This window comes from Opisthocomus hoazin, chromosome 2 (genome assembly GCF_030867145.1).
Source record: "Opisthocomus hoazin isolate bOpiHoa1 chromosome 2, bOpiHoa1.hap1, whole genome shotgun sequence".
NCBI classification, from domain to species: Eukaryota; Metazoa; Chordata; class Aves; order Opisthocomiformes; family Opisthocomidae; genus Opisthocomus; species Opisthocomus hoazin.
Window position 1 is genome coordinate 21,567,602 of NC_134415.1, and position 13,760 is coordinate 21,581,361.

General features: G+C 42.3%; 1 protein-coding gene across 6 annotated transcripts in view; it reads right to left on the minus strand.

Annotated features, from left to right (window-relative positions):
- The window catches only part of SOCS5 (suppressor of cytokine signaling 5), a 35,086-nt gene extending 21,606 nt beyond the window's left edge, over nt 1–13,480 (minus strand). The window contains exons 1-2 of one of the 6 annotated variants that reach the window (XM_075412849.1): nt 13,344–13,480; nt 3,588–3,647 (exon numbers count right to left, since the gene is read on the minus strand). The gene's annotated coding sequence lies outside the window, so the exon portion shown is untranslated. Of the gene's footprint in view, nt 1–3,579; nt 3,648–12,377; nt 12,502–12,658; nt 12,855–13,343 lie in introns of those variants that run through there. The other 5 variants (XM_075412848.1, XM_075412850.1, XM_075412847.1 and 2 more) reach the window with 5 other exon arrangements.
- Between the last annotated feature and the right edge of the window lie 280 nt (nt 13,481–13,760).

Consider the following 13,760-nt stretch of genomic DNA (forward strand, 5'->3'; position numbering starts at 1 on the left):
TTAAAACACTACATCTCAGCCAGAGGTCACCCACTGACAAATTTCAAGTACATGTTCCAGTTCAGAGGTGCACTACAATACTTCAAAGAAGAGACTGCCGTAAATATGGCACAGAATTATTCTACTTTTGTTTCTGAAAACAGATGAAGAATTTTGGCTGAAAGCTTTAAAGAAAATGAAACTCAAGGCAAAGAAAAGGCATGAAGTATTTCAGTTCAAAAGATTAGAGTTCAGCAAAGTTATAAACACCCAAATACAGCATCTCTTAAAAATTTTCTAAATCTTCCTATTGTCTGTGCAAGTAAGAGATGACGGAAGAACACCAGTGGGAACAATGACTCGTGTGAACTCCCATTCTCACTTCTGCAGCAATGCACCACACTACATAAGTTTACAGCTGCGCAACAAAACAGGACACTTTGTCAATGATACAGAATCACAAGTATTCAAATTGTCCAGTAAGAGGCTGCAGACTGATGGGTGAACAACTAGATGCTCTTGGAGTTATCCGCGTAATGGCCAATGTCAGGTTCAGTGAAATAACAGAGCAGGATGATCCAGCAAACAAATAAAACATAAAACTCTGTTCCTCTCTAAAACTTCCAACTATTTGTTTACTCATCGAGGTCATGTAACATTAACACTCTATGCCATCCTTTTTCCTCCAGAAAATACTGTATGAAAGGCAAATCAGAGTGACCTCTGTAAGCCTCGGAGATACTACACTCAACTGGAAGACTTAACAGCCTTGATCTTGTACAATGGTATACTCCATCCTAAGGATGGATCAGGCCCACAGTAAGCAGGAGCCAAAGTCCACAAGGACTAGATAACACCCCTCAGAGTCTGAAGAGGGGAAAAAACTCACCTCAACACTAAGAAAACCCAATGGTTAAGAAAGGTTTTTCTTCACTCTTTTGACTCCCTCACAAGCAGTGCTGGACATCCTATTCAACCTCAAATCATAAAAAAGTAAAACCAGAAACAGCCATGGGCATTAACTCTTTACATCCAGTTACCACTGCTCAGCTTCCACTATGGGCAATTTAAAGCTACCTAAAGTAATCTGAGAAGAGCACTACACACAGCCAGTCTAAAATTGGAATACCTTTGAATATAGCAACACCTGGTCCAACTCCCTGACCAATTCAGGGCTGACCAGAAGTTAAAGCACATTATTACGGGCATTGTCCAAATGCCTCAAACACTGACAGGCTTGGGGCATCAACCACATCTCTAAGAAGCCTGTTCCAGTATTTAACCACCCTCTTGGTAAAGAAATGCTTCCTAATGTCCACTCTAAGCCTCCCCTGGCACAGCTTTGAACCCCTGCCACACATCCTATCCCTGGATCCCAAGGACCAGAGCTCGGCACCTCCCTCTCCATGTCCCTTCCTCAGGAAGCTGCAGAGAGCAATGAGGTCGCCCCTCAGCCTCCTTTTTCTCCAAACTAGAGAAACCCAAAGTCCTCAGCCGCTCCTGATAGGACATGCCTTCCAGCCCCTGCACCAGCTCTATTGCCATCCTCTGGACTCATTCAAAGACCTAAACATGGTCCCCTGACAGATATACCGCACAACAGATTTCCATGATCATACGTCCTGTCTGACAAGAGCAGAGAAAGACACAAAAGCAGCAGTAATTCTTCTAACACCACCACTCGCTGGCACTACGTTACAGCCCAGTGATCGAACACAAGTTTGGTAGCAGTTGTGCTACTCACCACAAGCTTCAGCTCTGCAGGTTCTACACGCACAGAGCTCGATTTCATCTTCTTCTCCTGCCCCACCTCATGACACACTCTTTTGCTGGTGTTCCTCACCAAGGAGGCTCAAGTCTATCTTCTCTCTGTGCAAACCCATACAACCACCAAAGTACATGAACACACAGTTTACTCCTGTCTACTTAATTCCTGCACGTATAGGACAGGTACGCTTGCAAAGCCTTTTGAGTAGCAATTTTCTACAAGCATTTATTTGAGCCCCAGGCTTAGCTCCTGCATAGAAACATTTAACTACCCATGCTGCCTTGAATGCTGAAGTACAATCACTTCCCATTAGAGTTAAATACATGGTTCATCTCCAAAATTTGTAAAAGATTATGAAATACACATGCAAAGCTAAGTGAGTAGGAAACAAGGATCAGAAGCACTGGATTCATCTATGCCTAAGGGATTTGCAAAGGTTGCTGTATCGGTTGGCCTGCCTAGTAAGATTCTGTAACAGAGAGGTAGCTTTGCACATTGACCTTCTTTTCCTGATTTGGCTTCCATCATTGTCCCAAATCAAAGACCAGAATTTTTGCCAACGTAGCTGTATCTGTACCACCACCATAACTCCTGCTATACACAAACCACGAGGGTTTCCGACAGCACAGTAACAACAGCTAAGATCAAGACAACTTTTCCATGCTAATAACAAACTCGGCTACATTTGCAAAGTGTTTCCCTCTAGATCCTTCCTTACACGAGTCCTATGCTGTTTTTATAAAAGAAAAGTGCATACTAAGCATTAGAAAAACTTAGTGATTAATGAAGCCACAGAACTAAAATATCCTTCAGAAGAGAGGCAACCGCTGAATACTATCGCGCTTCATTCAACGACTAAAGTACATCATCCCGCTGCCGCAGAGCACCACTGTTGCCTCCTCAGCCCCTCCAGGACACGGAAGGAATGCGCACAAACTAGCCAGGCAGAAGAGAAGAAATTCTGTTAGGTAGGTCATCCATGATGTCAACATATTCTTAAATCAACAACTGTTAACTTACTGTCCTCTCGGAATTCAGAAAAACTTGAAAAAAGACAGGGTACCATGCTTTAGAGATGACAGCCTCGCTGCTGGCAGGAAGCTTGGAGGCAGTAGGCTTTAAAAATGCCTTGATGTTGACTTCTTTCTAGGAGCGAAAACTAAAAAACTTCCACAAAATTGCTATCTATTTTACAAGTAAACTGTACCCCAATAACTTTCTCACTAATTTAGATCAGTTTTATACTTCCTTGAGCAACAGCTCACAGCAGATCTACAAATTACCTAGGTAACAGACTTTTGAAAACCTTACTAGCACCTACTCCTATGTTTGCCTTTGGCAGAAAAAACTTTTTGACTCATTTTTATGTTCATTTAATCCACAGTCACATTCTTCTTAGAAAGACTGCTGGAAAAACTCAACTCGCTGGAAACAGTAACTATAATTACTGACCTTCTTCAAGTCAGCCAAAATTAAATTGCAAAGTAGATTTTTTTGGCGTTAGAGCTATAACTTAATGCTACAAAGAAAAGCAAGTCTGTGAGTAACCAAAGAAAGCAAGGCCAACATTTGTGAGAACTCAGAAAATGAGATAAAAGTGGTGAGCTTACAGGAAGAAAAAAAAAAAAAAAAAAAGAGAGAATGGGCCCTGAACAAAACTAGCCTCTATCTAGATCTGTACTGCATAACAAAAAGGCAAAACTATTTCTTTGCACATCTTTGCTGTATGAAACTTTTGTCAAACAAAACATTACTATTAAAAAAGAGGAATATATTTTACTAAATTTCATAGTAATGAACGAATTGTAAACCACAGCTGTGTGGTATTTTACCTCCTTACATAAAGTATTCTCTTTTCTCCACAGTTTTCAGGTTTGCATTACTCACTGCTCTCTGGGACCTTGAGGAAAGAAAAAAAAAATTAGTGCCTCTATTTCTCAGGAAAACAGAAAACGCCATTGCAAGTGTGAAACTTGTGTGAAATTATACACACCTCTGTCAACAAAACCAGCAAATTGACATTCTTATAACTTATTGCAGGCTTTAAAACAAGTACAAGGATGACATATTCCTCATTTATGCATAGATTTAGTTAGTTAGTTAGATGCCATGTTAACTTTACTAGCATTGAGATGATTGGTTTATCATGGTACAAAATTGATTCACCTCTCCTATTTGACTAACGTTTAAAAATATTATAGAATTCATGGGCTATGTAGATCTTTTGCAGTCTTTGTTTCTACTGCTACACAGTCAAAATAAGGGAATTCCTTGCATAATTGAAACAAAACATGATTTCATAATATGCTGATTTTTGAACCTATAAGCAAGAACTTACAGGACTAAGACCAAAGTCATTTATATCAAGAACCATTTACACAATAGGTATAGCTATAAATCTTCAGCTTATCTGTTGTCATCTACAATGCTCAGGAAGACTATTTTCTACCCAAATAAACCAATTGTATTGCTGAAAACAGGGCTGTAAAGTTCCTCTGGAGCTCACTACCAACGAGGAACTCCAAATATCAGTTAAATATAGATAGCTTCAAAAAGACCAGTGATGATACATTACTATGCTAATTTTTTCCATTCTTAAAATTCTGATCAAAACTAGTTGCAAAAAAAGCCAAACAGCATTCACGGAAAAAATAAACCAGCAATTAATAGATGTGGGGAAGGGACAAACCAAACAACGCACAAAAGCAGGGAGATTTCAAACTTTCAGACCACTTAAAAGTTAGCCCCTGGAAGCTGGCTTCAAGAACCTAGTCCGCGAAACAAGTATAAGCTTAATCAACAAAAAGTCAGTTTTGCCTGAACTACATACATTGCTATGGTCTACAGTAGAACAAAATGTTTTTCCAAAACCACATGCCACACTGAATCTATGTCCAAACCTTAATCTAAAATACAAGATGACTACTATTTTTTCAGACACAAATTACTCTGCTGGCCTGGACCTTGAGGCCCCTAACCTCATTTATTCTTTTCACAATGGTTAGACAAATACCAAAAGAGAAAGCTTGTTCAACGTAGTGGTCATCAGCCATCCACATAAGCAGCTCTGAGCTATAGATGAGTGTAATTACTTGACAGTTTTGAAATTTAGTCACATTCCTTCTGAGAGAAACACTGAAAATCCTTTAACAGATGCTTCACTCCCAAAGGAGTCTGAGAGAACAAAACCATGTCATATGCATATAAGGACTAACAGTTCTACCAACAAAAATGCTAAATCCTCTCACAGATGCTTCAGACCCCAAGGAGTTGGGGAGAACAAAACCGTGTCGTCTGCACATGAGAATTAACACTGGTCAACCCAGACTCTTGAGGCAAAGCAGTTTTCTCACTTCTTATAGCACAACTGTTTCAGCATGATAAAAATTAAAACTTCTGACAGATTCCCTGATTTTCTCTTCTTAGTTCCAGTAAAGGGAAACAGTAGATCAGCAGGTCATTCTGAAAGAGTCCCTGTATTTATTCAAATAGATTTTGCTAGAATACAATTCAATGGGCAATAAAAATACCTCTATAATGTAGACTACTGTGTGGATTTGTTGAACTTGCAAACATTTTAACTGTAACACGCAAGCATTCTAGAAGACCATAAGAGAAGTTATTCTGGAATTTTCATCCCGAAGGACTAATTGATGAGTTATATTTATAATAAAGAACAAAAAAGAATTTTCATCCTCAAAGCAAGCAAACAGGAATTAGAAAAATCAGTATTTCTACAATTTCACCAGTACACAACACATTAAGCTTCCAGAACATACGTAGATTTTCTCCAAAAGTCCATTTCACTCTCTTCTAAAGAGAACAGTCATCAAAAGAAACCAACAATCACAAATGTCATAAACCAAGATGGAACTGAATTTTGTTAATTGCCAAACCAGGCTATAAGCTAATAATGTCAGCAAATGCTAACAGGCAGACAATGCACTCCTCAAACACAGTAATGGGATGTAACGTAAGAATAGCCAGATCACCAAAGGGTACATCTAATAAAAAACTAACTGTCTAGCCAATCCATGCTGCTCAAAGAATACTAGAACGGGTGAACTATTTATTATCACCTCCTTGATACCCTCTCCCAGAGTCAGTACTTTGCAATTCAGGGTCTTAAACCCACAGGAGTACCTTTGCGCTCCCAATGATTATATTAACAGAAATTTTAGTCTCATAATCTAAATTATTACATATAACTTGTCATACATCTGTAAGAACCAGAGGTCCTGTTGTCAAATTTCTTGCTTCCGTAAGTAAGGCATCCAGATGTTAAGGACAATAATTACAAGGAACTTTTTCGGTAGATAAACCACACATACTTCTGAAGATAAAGCTGCTCTGACACTGAAACTTTAAATCCAATTTATATCCAAATCTACCCAGCACTGTGACAACCTACATTAAGGCCTTGACTTACTATTAATAAACAAATAAATAAAAACAGAGCAAAATCAAACCAGACCATGTTTGTTGCCAAAGTTTTAAAGAACATCAAGTGTCCAAATGAGTTAGGCCACCAGTGAGAACCTGCGGAAACACCCAATGAGAACTTGGCAGCAGAAATGTCGCTCACTGGATGCACGAGAATTTTCTTGCATTATGGGCGTGGCTAGATGAGAGACACTTCAGAGAGAACATGTCACTGCAGTCTGAAGGGAAAACACAACACCATCACCTCTCTGCACTGCCTCACCCCATCACTCACCCCAGCCCACTCTTAGGCCAATGCCACCACTCAGAGTTGGTCTCCCTCAATAAGCCATTACCAACCAACGCAGCTGAAAAAAGAAAGGAGAACATCATGGATTAAACAAACCAGTTGAATAAAAATTGAGAAATTGTGTCACAGAATCTGGGGACTCCAAGTGCATAATAATGCAGGTACAATTTAAGACAGGTCGGACAGAAGGTTTAATAACTACGATCACAGTGAGAGAACATTGACAGCATCTCCCCCAGTTCTCTGCCAAGTGATCAGAGAGACCCAATTTATATATACACTATTTCAGAAAAAGGAAAAAAGCAATGAAAAACAATCATTTCGGTGTTAACAAAGCCAGGTACCCACCCCTGGGAGGGATGGACTCAAGTCCCTTGCTGAACAGCCACAACTCCAAGGAGGACTCAAGCAGTAAATAACATAACAATATGGAGAGAAGGCTCTTGGTGGAACCTATAGGCATGGCATGCCCAGTATTATCCTAGCTCAGAAGTGTGGAGTTGGAAACAATCACAGACTGCTAGCTTTGAGTCAAAATGAATGTTCTTTTAGTAAAGATAACCTCTTAGCCAGACCTCTCAGTCTCACGTATTAATAATTTTACCACCACAACTGTTTGGCAGCTTAAAAATATAGTTATTTTCCTCTTCCAAGCCACAAGAAAGACGAGTGAATGAGAAATGAGATCTACCAAGTCTAAAATACTGCAAGACACAAGTGAATATAGAAATATTAAGTTATTGATCAAATATTAAATAAAAAAATGTGTTTTGATAAAATTGTTGGTTTAACTACTCATCCAGCACATCTGAAGTAATAAACGACAAACCAGTTTTAAAATGCTGTTTGTATATTTAATTGAACTCCACTTTCTATCCAAGTGAGGTTTAACATGTTTTAAAAAAAGTATGTAATTTACCATCCCCAAACAGAAATGTGAAAATTAAAGATCTAAGAAAACAAAACATCAGCTAAGCAGTGTGTTTAACCAAATCTATCGCACAAAGATTCCAGTCAGCTGAAGATTAAAGACAATTTGCAGCCTACAGTTAATTCATTTTATCCATATGCTACTTCAAAAGAATAAGAGACCTCTTATTGCACTAGCAGAATGATTAAAATACTTCCTTCTTCACAGAGGCCAAATGTAAAAGCTCTCCAAAACCAGAGTTTAGTAATGGGTACTTTTTCCATAAGCGAGTCAGTCAGTAAATCAGACCCTGCTGCACAGGCCTTACTGCAAAACCAGAAACCTAAGGTACAGAGGCAGAGTACATGGTTAGATGTAAACGCAGATGTACCTAAGCAGACAGAATTCAAGGTATCAGAAGTTAGAGATATCTTGTAAATGGAAGTCTAGCGTTCAAGTTCTTTTCAAGAAACAGAGTACGTGCAGGTCTGCCCTATTAAACATGTTCATCCTTACCTAGCCAAGTTCCATGAAGAAAATGAAGTCAAATTGGCATAAGCAATCACTACAACCTACGTTTTCGTTATTAAAGGCCAAATATTCTAAGAGATTATCTCAATCAGTTTTTATCACAGTCTTGATCAAGCCTAATTCATTCAACTGCAGTCCTTAAGTCTCTACTAGCCTAATGGAAATATGCAAAAGGTGCTAAGTGCCAGACCTTTTTATCCCTGAATTACAACTCTTAATCCTATGATTAACATTTGGGTCTTGAGCAATGAGGCCCAAATGATTTCATCTGGGTGCCAGGCTCACTGTTGAATTACTATCAGAATTCATTCTGCTGAGGAGCAGCAAAAATGTTACCGGACTTAGTATTGCAGAAAAACTATTTTCAATTGCTTCCTACTGTACTTAATTTTTTAAACAATCTTCCAAATTTCACCTACGTAAATACACTCCAATCAGAAATCACTGAAGCACTTCCAAATACTGTAAAAGCTTCTACGTGTAAGAAACAGGTGCTTGCCAAAAGTATTGCAATATGTATCGCAATACACCAATATTCTCAAAATGCTCCATGCATTCTCAACAGCAATGAAAATATTTATCCTAAAACACTGAGTTTACAAAGAGACCTTGTGCACTGCACTGAAATTTTTCTGATTCTGCTACAGTAAAAAGAAAGGCAAACTCCTGACCCATTCGACTCTTGAAGTATTGTACAGACCCAAACTTTCACAAGAAAGAACTACTGGTTTAAATACTTCAGCTGGTAACACAGTAAATAATCAAAAAGTATCCAGCTAGCTGGGAACACACCGTATTTGGCTACATAAAGAAAACACTTCAGAGTCCTCAAGAAGTATTACTTATCTGGGCAGCTTCCATCTCCCCGTCCTTACCCCAATCTTTCAAAGATAGGCTTTAAATGTTTTGCAGCTGTCCAGCATTAAAGCTGAAGAATTCAATAACCATGGCTGCGTAAAAGCACAGGGTGAAAAGCAACCACCATGTTATCCAGGAATTCAGGACTTGTTACAGATCCAGAAGAGGTTCCTGACTGCAAACTTCTTTAACAGAATCTGGATAAGTTCCCAAGAGCAGATAAACCTGTAAAATTACTCTTTTTTCCTTCCAGATAATTCTTCAAGTGAGTTTCTACCATGTAATCTAGTGCAGACTATGCATAACTACATTGAGTTTTAGCCAACCTCTCTCACAGCCAAAAATATCAACCACCACCACTGCACACATTTTCTTACTGAGATTTTCAGAAGGTTTGCATAATCTTATAGCCATGAAGTTAGTGAGCCATTTCATATTTCCTGAAACTAAACTGCACATTAGATGATTCACCAATTAGTGTATTCATGAAGCTTTAAAAAGCAATCAGAATTTCATTTTTGTTGAAAAATTTAAGAGAGATGTCCAGCTGTATGCATGGAGAGAGCATGTGGGCTTTTCTCCTTTATTTAACTTAACTAACAGCTATGCTAGATGGTGAAAAATATTCAGTGTGTCAGAGTTAATTTATAGAGCTGACAAAGTATAAGGGCTCCAGAAGGTATAGCATACATTTACTAAACTTTAAATACAATATTTTAACTAGATATAGCTCAAAGATTAAAATAAGCTGTCCAACAACCAAACCACACAAATGCATATCATTTCAGGGCACTTCTTGTTTAATGGAGCAATTGCATGTTTATTTCAAACTAACACATAAGTCAACAGTACCAGAAAAGTTGATAAGCCTTCTGACCCCAAACCCCATAAATCAAAACGCATTTTTCTAAAGTAGGTAGTCTTCTTTAGCAGACAGCAGGCATCTCAATACAGTGCGGGCCATGATCAGATGAAGGGGAGGCAATGCACGTTGCTCAACACATCCAAGCCTTGTGGTCTTAATGAAGCCTCCAGGCACAAATACCACAACATAATACTGAGTGCTAATTTCCCCTTAAGGTTGAAGAAACTACCAAGCATAGCTCCTGGGGAAACAAGAGGTAAGGAAATCAGCCTAAAATAGACAGCTACTCAAGAGTTGCCTAACTAGCCAACCTATTCCACTATTTGGGAACAGGAACCGGTATTTTAGTTTATGGTGAAGTCTTTACATCAAAAGTTCTTTCTTTTGTTCTACACAGTCAGGAATGTACACTTTAGTGAAGAAAAAGGTAACTTGTTTAGATATACATTTGTTTTCACTATCTGTAGCAGTAAATGAAACGTCACCTCTTTAACTAAATCTTGAGAATAGATAAAACTACTGTATGAAAGTTACATGAAGCCATCTGAATCCGATGAAGTATTACCAAAAATCGAGCTATTTGGCAACAGGCTATCACAGGACAAGTTAATTTACAACTATTAACAGCAATCATCACTATCCTTTGATAGACTAAAATACATTTCTTACTTAACTTTAAACATAATGAAGGAGACCAGAAAAATGCACATTATACCATCTTGGGTTATTAGTCCGTCAGGGAAATATGTGAATTGCCACATCAAATTTGATGAACAGTCAACTCTCTAAAACCTTGCTGCAGAGTGACAGGTTTCACATTTCAAAAAAAAGATTAAAAAAAAACACCTTTCTCATAGAACACAGTTGATTTCTGATCCCTTCCATCTGCTTGCTCTTTCTTAGATGTACCTGCCATCGTTAAAAGAGCAATAGCAGAGAAAGTCTAGATATTTCTCCAAGGACTGACCCAGCCATTTTTCCAATGCTCTCATACATATGAAGTCATGTTAAGCTATTGCATGCTACCCAGCTGTCCGAATTCACTAGTCGGTTGTATTGCTAACGCAACTCTGAAACCAGAGTAGATGCAAGACATTCAGACCAACTGGAAAACCACAACAGATTTCAGCAGCTCAGTCCATCAGGTGTCAAAATCATTTTGTTTTCTCTTTCTTGTAGTTTGCTTTGGACTGACAAAGAATACACCCTAATAGTAAAGCTAATTCACTCTGCCATCGTTATCCGTGAACAAAACCCACAAAAAGACAGAATTAAATCTGTTCTGACAGAGATGCTATTGCTTTGATACAAGGTCCACTTGAGTATTTTGGTTTATAGATTAACAAATGAATAAATTAGGAGGTTGGTAACTTGGAAACTTGCCTTCTTTCAGTATTTCACTGTAGCAACCTCATCAACTGGGGATATTCCAGGCAACGGATTATGTTCAGGCCAAGGGCTGCATGACATCTTCAGCAGGAAGCCCTTAACGGCACAAACATGCACGACAAGATCTTGAGGTCTGTGAACCACACCTCAAGATTTCTATGGATCTAACACAATTTAACCAAAAAATTGCCATAATGTCATCTGTGTGCACAGTGGCTCATGAGAGATTGGAACTCAGAAGAAAAGTTATGAGATGTAAGTAAGGCAAATGGCATTTGGGGGCTATGATGTACTCCATGGTCATTGCTCAGTGACACAACCCCAACTACCCTTCCCGAAACAGACTTATGAAAGGACATTCCAGCCTCCTCAATAATTCATTGGACTCAAACTTCTGGCACCCATAAATTACAATCTCCACGTTGCACAAGTGGAGTGGAATGGGACTAAAAAGTCTCTTTTGCAAGAGTACTGTATCTTGGAGTGGCATTCCTGAACTGAAGTTAACCAGCTTTACGTGAAAGGAAATCAGGAATTACACCCTCAGTGTATAATCCCATAATAAAAATAAAAGCACTTCTAGAAAGGCACATTAAGACACTGATTCTGTAAAGAAGCTCACACTAAAGGGTCCAGCAACTGACTAGTCTCCTTCTAGTAGTGGGTCTTAACTCAGCTGCTGTTAAAAAAATTATTAAACTGAAACTACTCTAAAGTTATATTTTAAATGATAACGCACCTAAAACCCAGTAAAATACTTTCTGTGGTACTTGCAATCATAGAAGGGTCTTTTTTGCCATTCACCCAGAAGGGGGGGGGGGGGGGAAGAGTGCCCTAAAATGCAATTGCTCATCCCTAAGGGAATTTTAAGTCAAAAAAATAATTACCCAAAAGACGTTAAGATAAAGTAAAAACTCTGGAAAACAGAATACTCAAATGTATATGAAGCACTGAAAGTATTTACACAGCCACGAAAATGCAGTTTAGTCTTCTGCACAATGTTTTAAAGCCAGGAAAAAAACCTCTCACGATTTTCAGTCTTGATATCCAAAGGCACATATGTAGTTCACTTGTCTTCTGAAGGAGGCACAACAATTTAAAATCAGATCCCGTCAACTTCCGAGCAAGTTTATGGAACACAACTAAGGCAACGTTACATAAATGCAAGCTTTAGTAGTACTACCCATTTATGTCACCTCCCTGCAGATAGTTCACCTGGGCCACATCTATCCTCCAAATATCTTCCTGTTACAGGGATACGCTGCACCAACAAAAGCACTCCTGAAGCTGTTGCAATTTGTGCGAGTAAAGCTGCGCCTTTACCAAACTAGGCAACGCCACGCACCGTAACGGAACTAGCTTCAGCGGAAAAGCACGGTATTGTTGATAACAGGGTCTGCACAGCACGGTCAGGGATCGCACCTCACACGAGGGGTGATGACGATTAGCGTGGCACTGACAGTCTGCATTCGTAAACACTGGAGAAAAGTTTGACAAGCTTTAGAGGAGACGGGGGCGGGGGGGGAAATACAGGCAGAGAAGCAAAGGTTCAGCATTCGGGGAATGGAGGCGCGACCACCGCACACCCCGTGCTCGGCAGGACACCCGCTCCGGCGACTGACGCACCTGACAGAGCGAACGCACCGGGGCGAGCAGCGCGTCCCGCCTCACGCCGCCATCCATCGCGCCGCAACGGCGGCGGGGCACGGCTCGGCACCCCGCCACCCGACCGCCGAACTTCTGGGGGTGCTCCCGGCGGCGCGGCCCGCAGCGCACCGCACCAGCCCTCCGCGTGCCCCCAGGACTCCTCCGTGGCGACTCGGCGCGGGGCACTTCCACGCGGAGAAACACGCGCGCGAACTCCAGCCCCGCAGGCCACCGCCCGCCCCCCCCGGCTCCCGCACCGCCTCCCACGCTCACCCGGCCGAGCCCCGCAGGCGCCCGGAGCCCGATGCTGCCGTCCCGGCCCCCCTGGGGCAACCCCGCTCGCCCGCCCGCCCGCCTCTGGCTGCCGCCACCCGGCTCGGGCTGGGCCGGGCTTAGCCCCCAGCCCCGGCTCCCCCCCCACTCCCCGCAGGCACCCCGCGGCGCCCCGGCCCGGCCGAGCCCTCTTCCTCCCCCGGCTCCCTCAGGCGCCGGCTGCCCGCGGCCGGGAGACGGCGGCCGCTCCCCGCCTCCCTCGCGCAGCCGCGGCCTCAGCGGGCAGCAGCGGGGCCGGGGCCGCGGCGGGGAGCGGGCGCCTCTCGCCGCCGGGGGGCGAGCGGCGCAGGTCCCGTCCGCCGAGCCCGAGCCCCGACCGGGAGGCACCTACCGCTGCGCCGCGGCGGCGACGGCGACCCCTCAGCGCCGTCCCAACGGCCGCAGCATCCTCCGCCGCCCCGCCCGGGGCCGCCGCCTGCCGCTCGGCGCGGACGGAGCGAGCCGAACGGGCCCCCACCCTGGGCCCCCCCCTCCTCCGCCGAATGGAAAATAGTTCCCCGGGTCCTGGAGCGGAGAGAGCGGGAGCGACACCTCGATAGCCAATGAGAGCGGGCCTGGCGCCCCGCCAGCCCAATGGGAGCGGCAGGCTGGCGGAGGCGGGGCTTCGTCCAGCCTACCGGGCGGCAGCGCTCGGACTGACCCGCTAGGATGTCTGCGGTGGCCTCCATTGACGACCATCTTGGAGTCGGGCACGATGCCCAAGATGGGAGGGGGCTGGCCGGCGGCCATTTTGGGTTCGGGCGAGGGG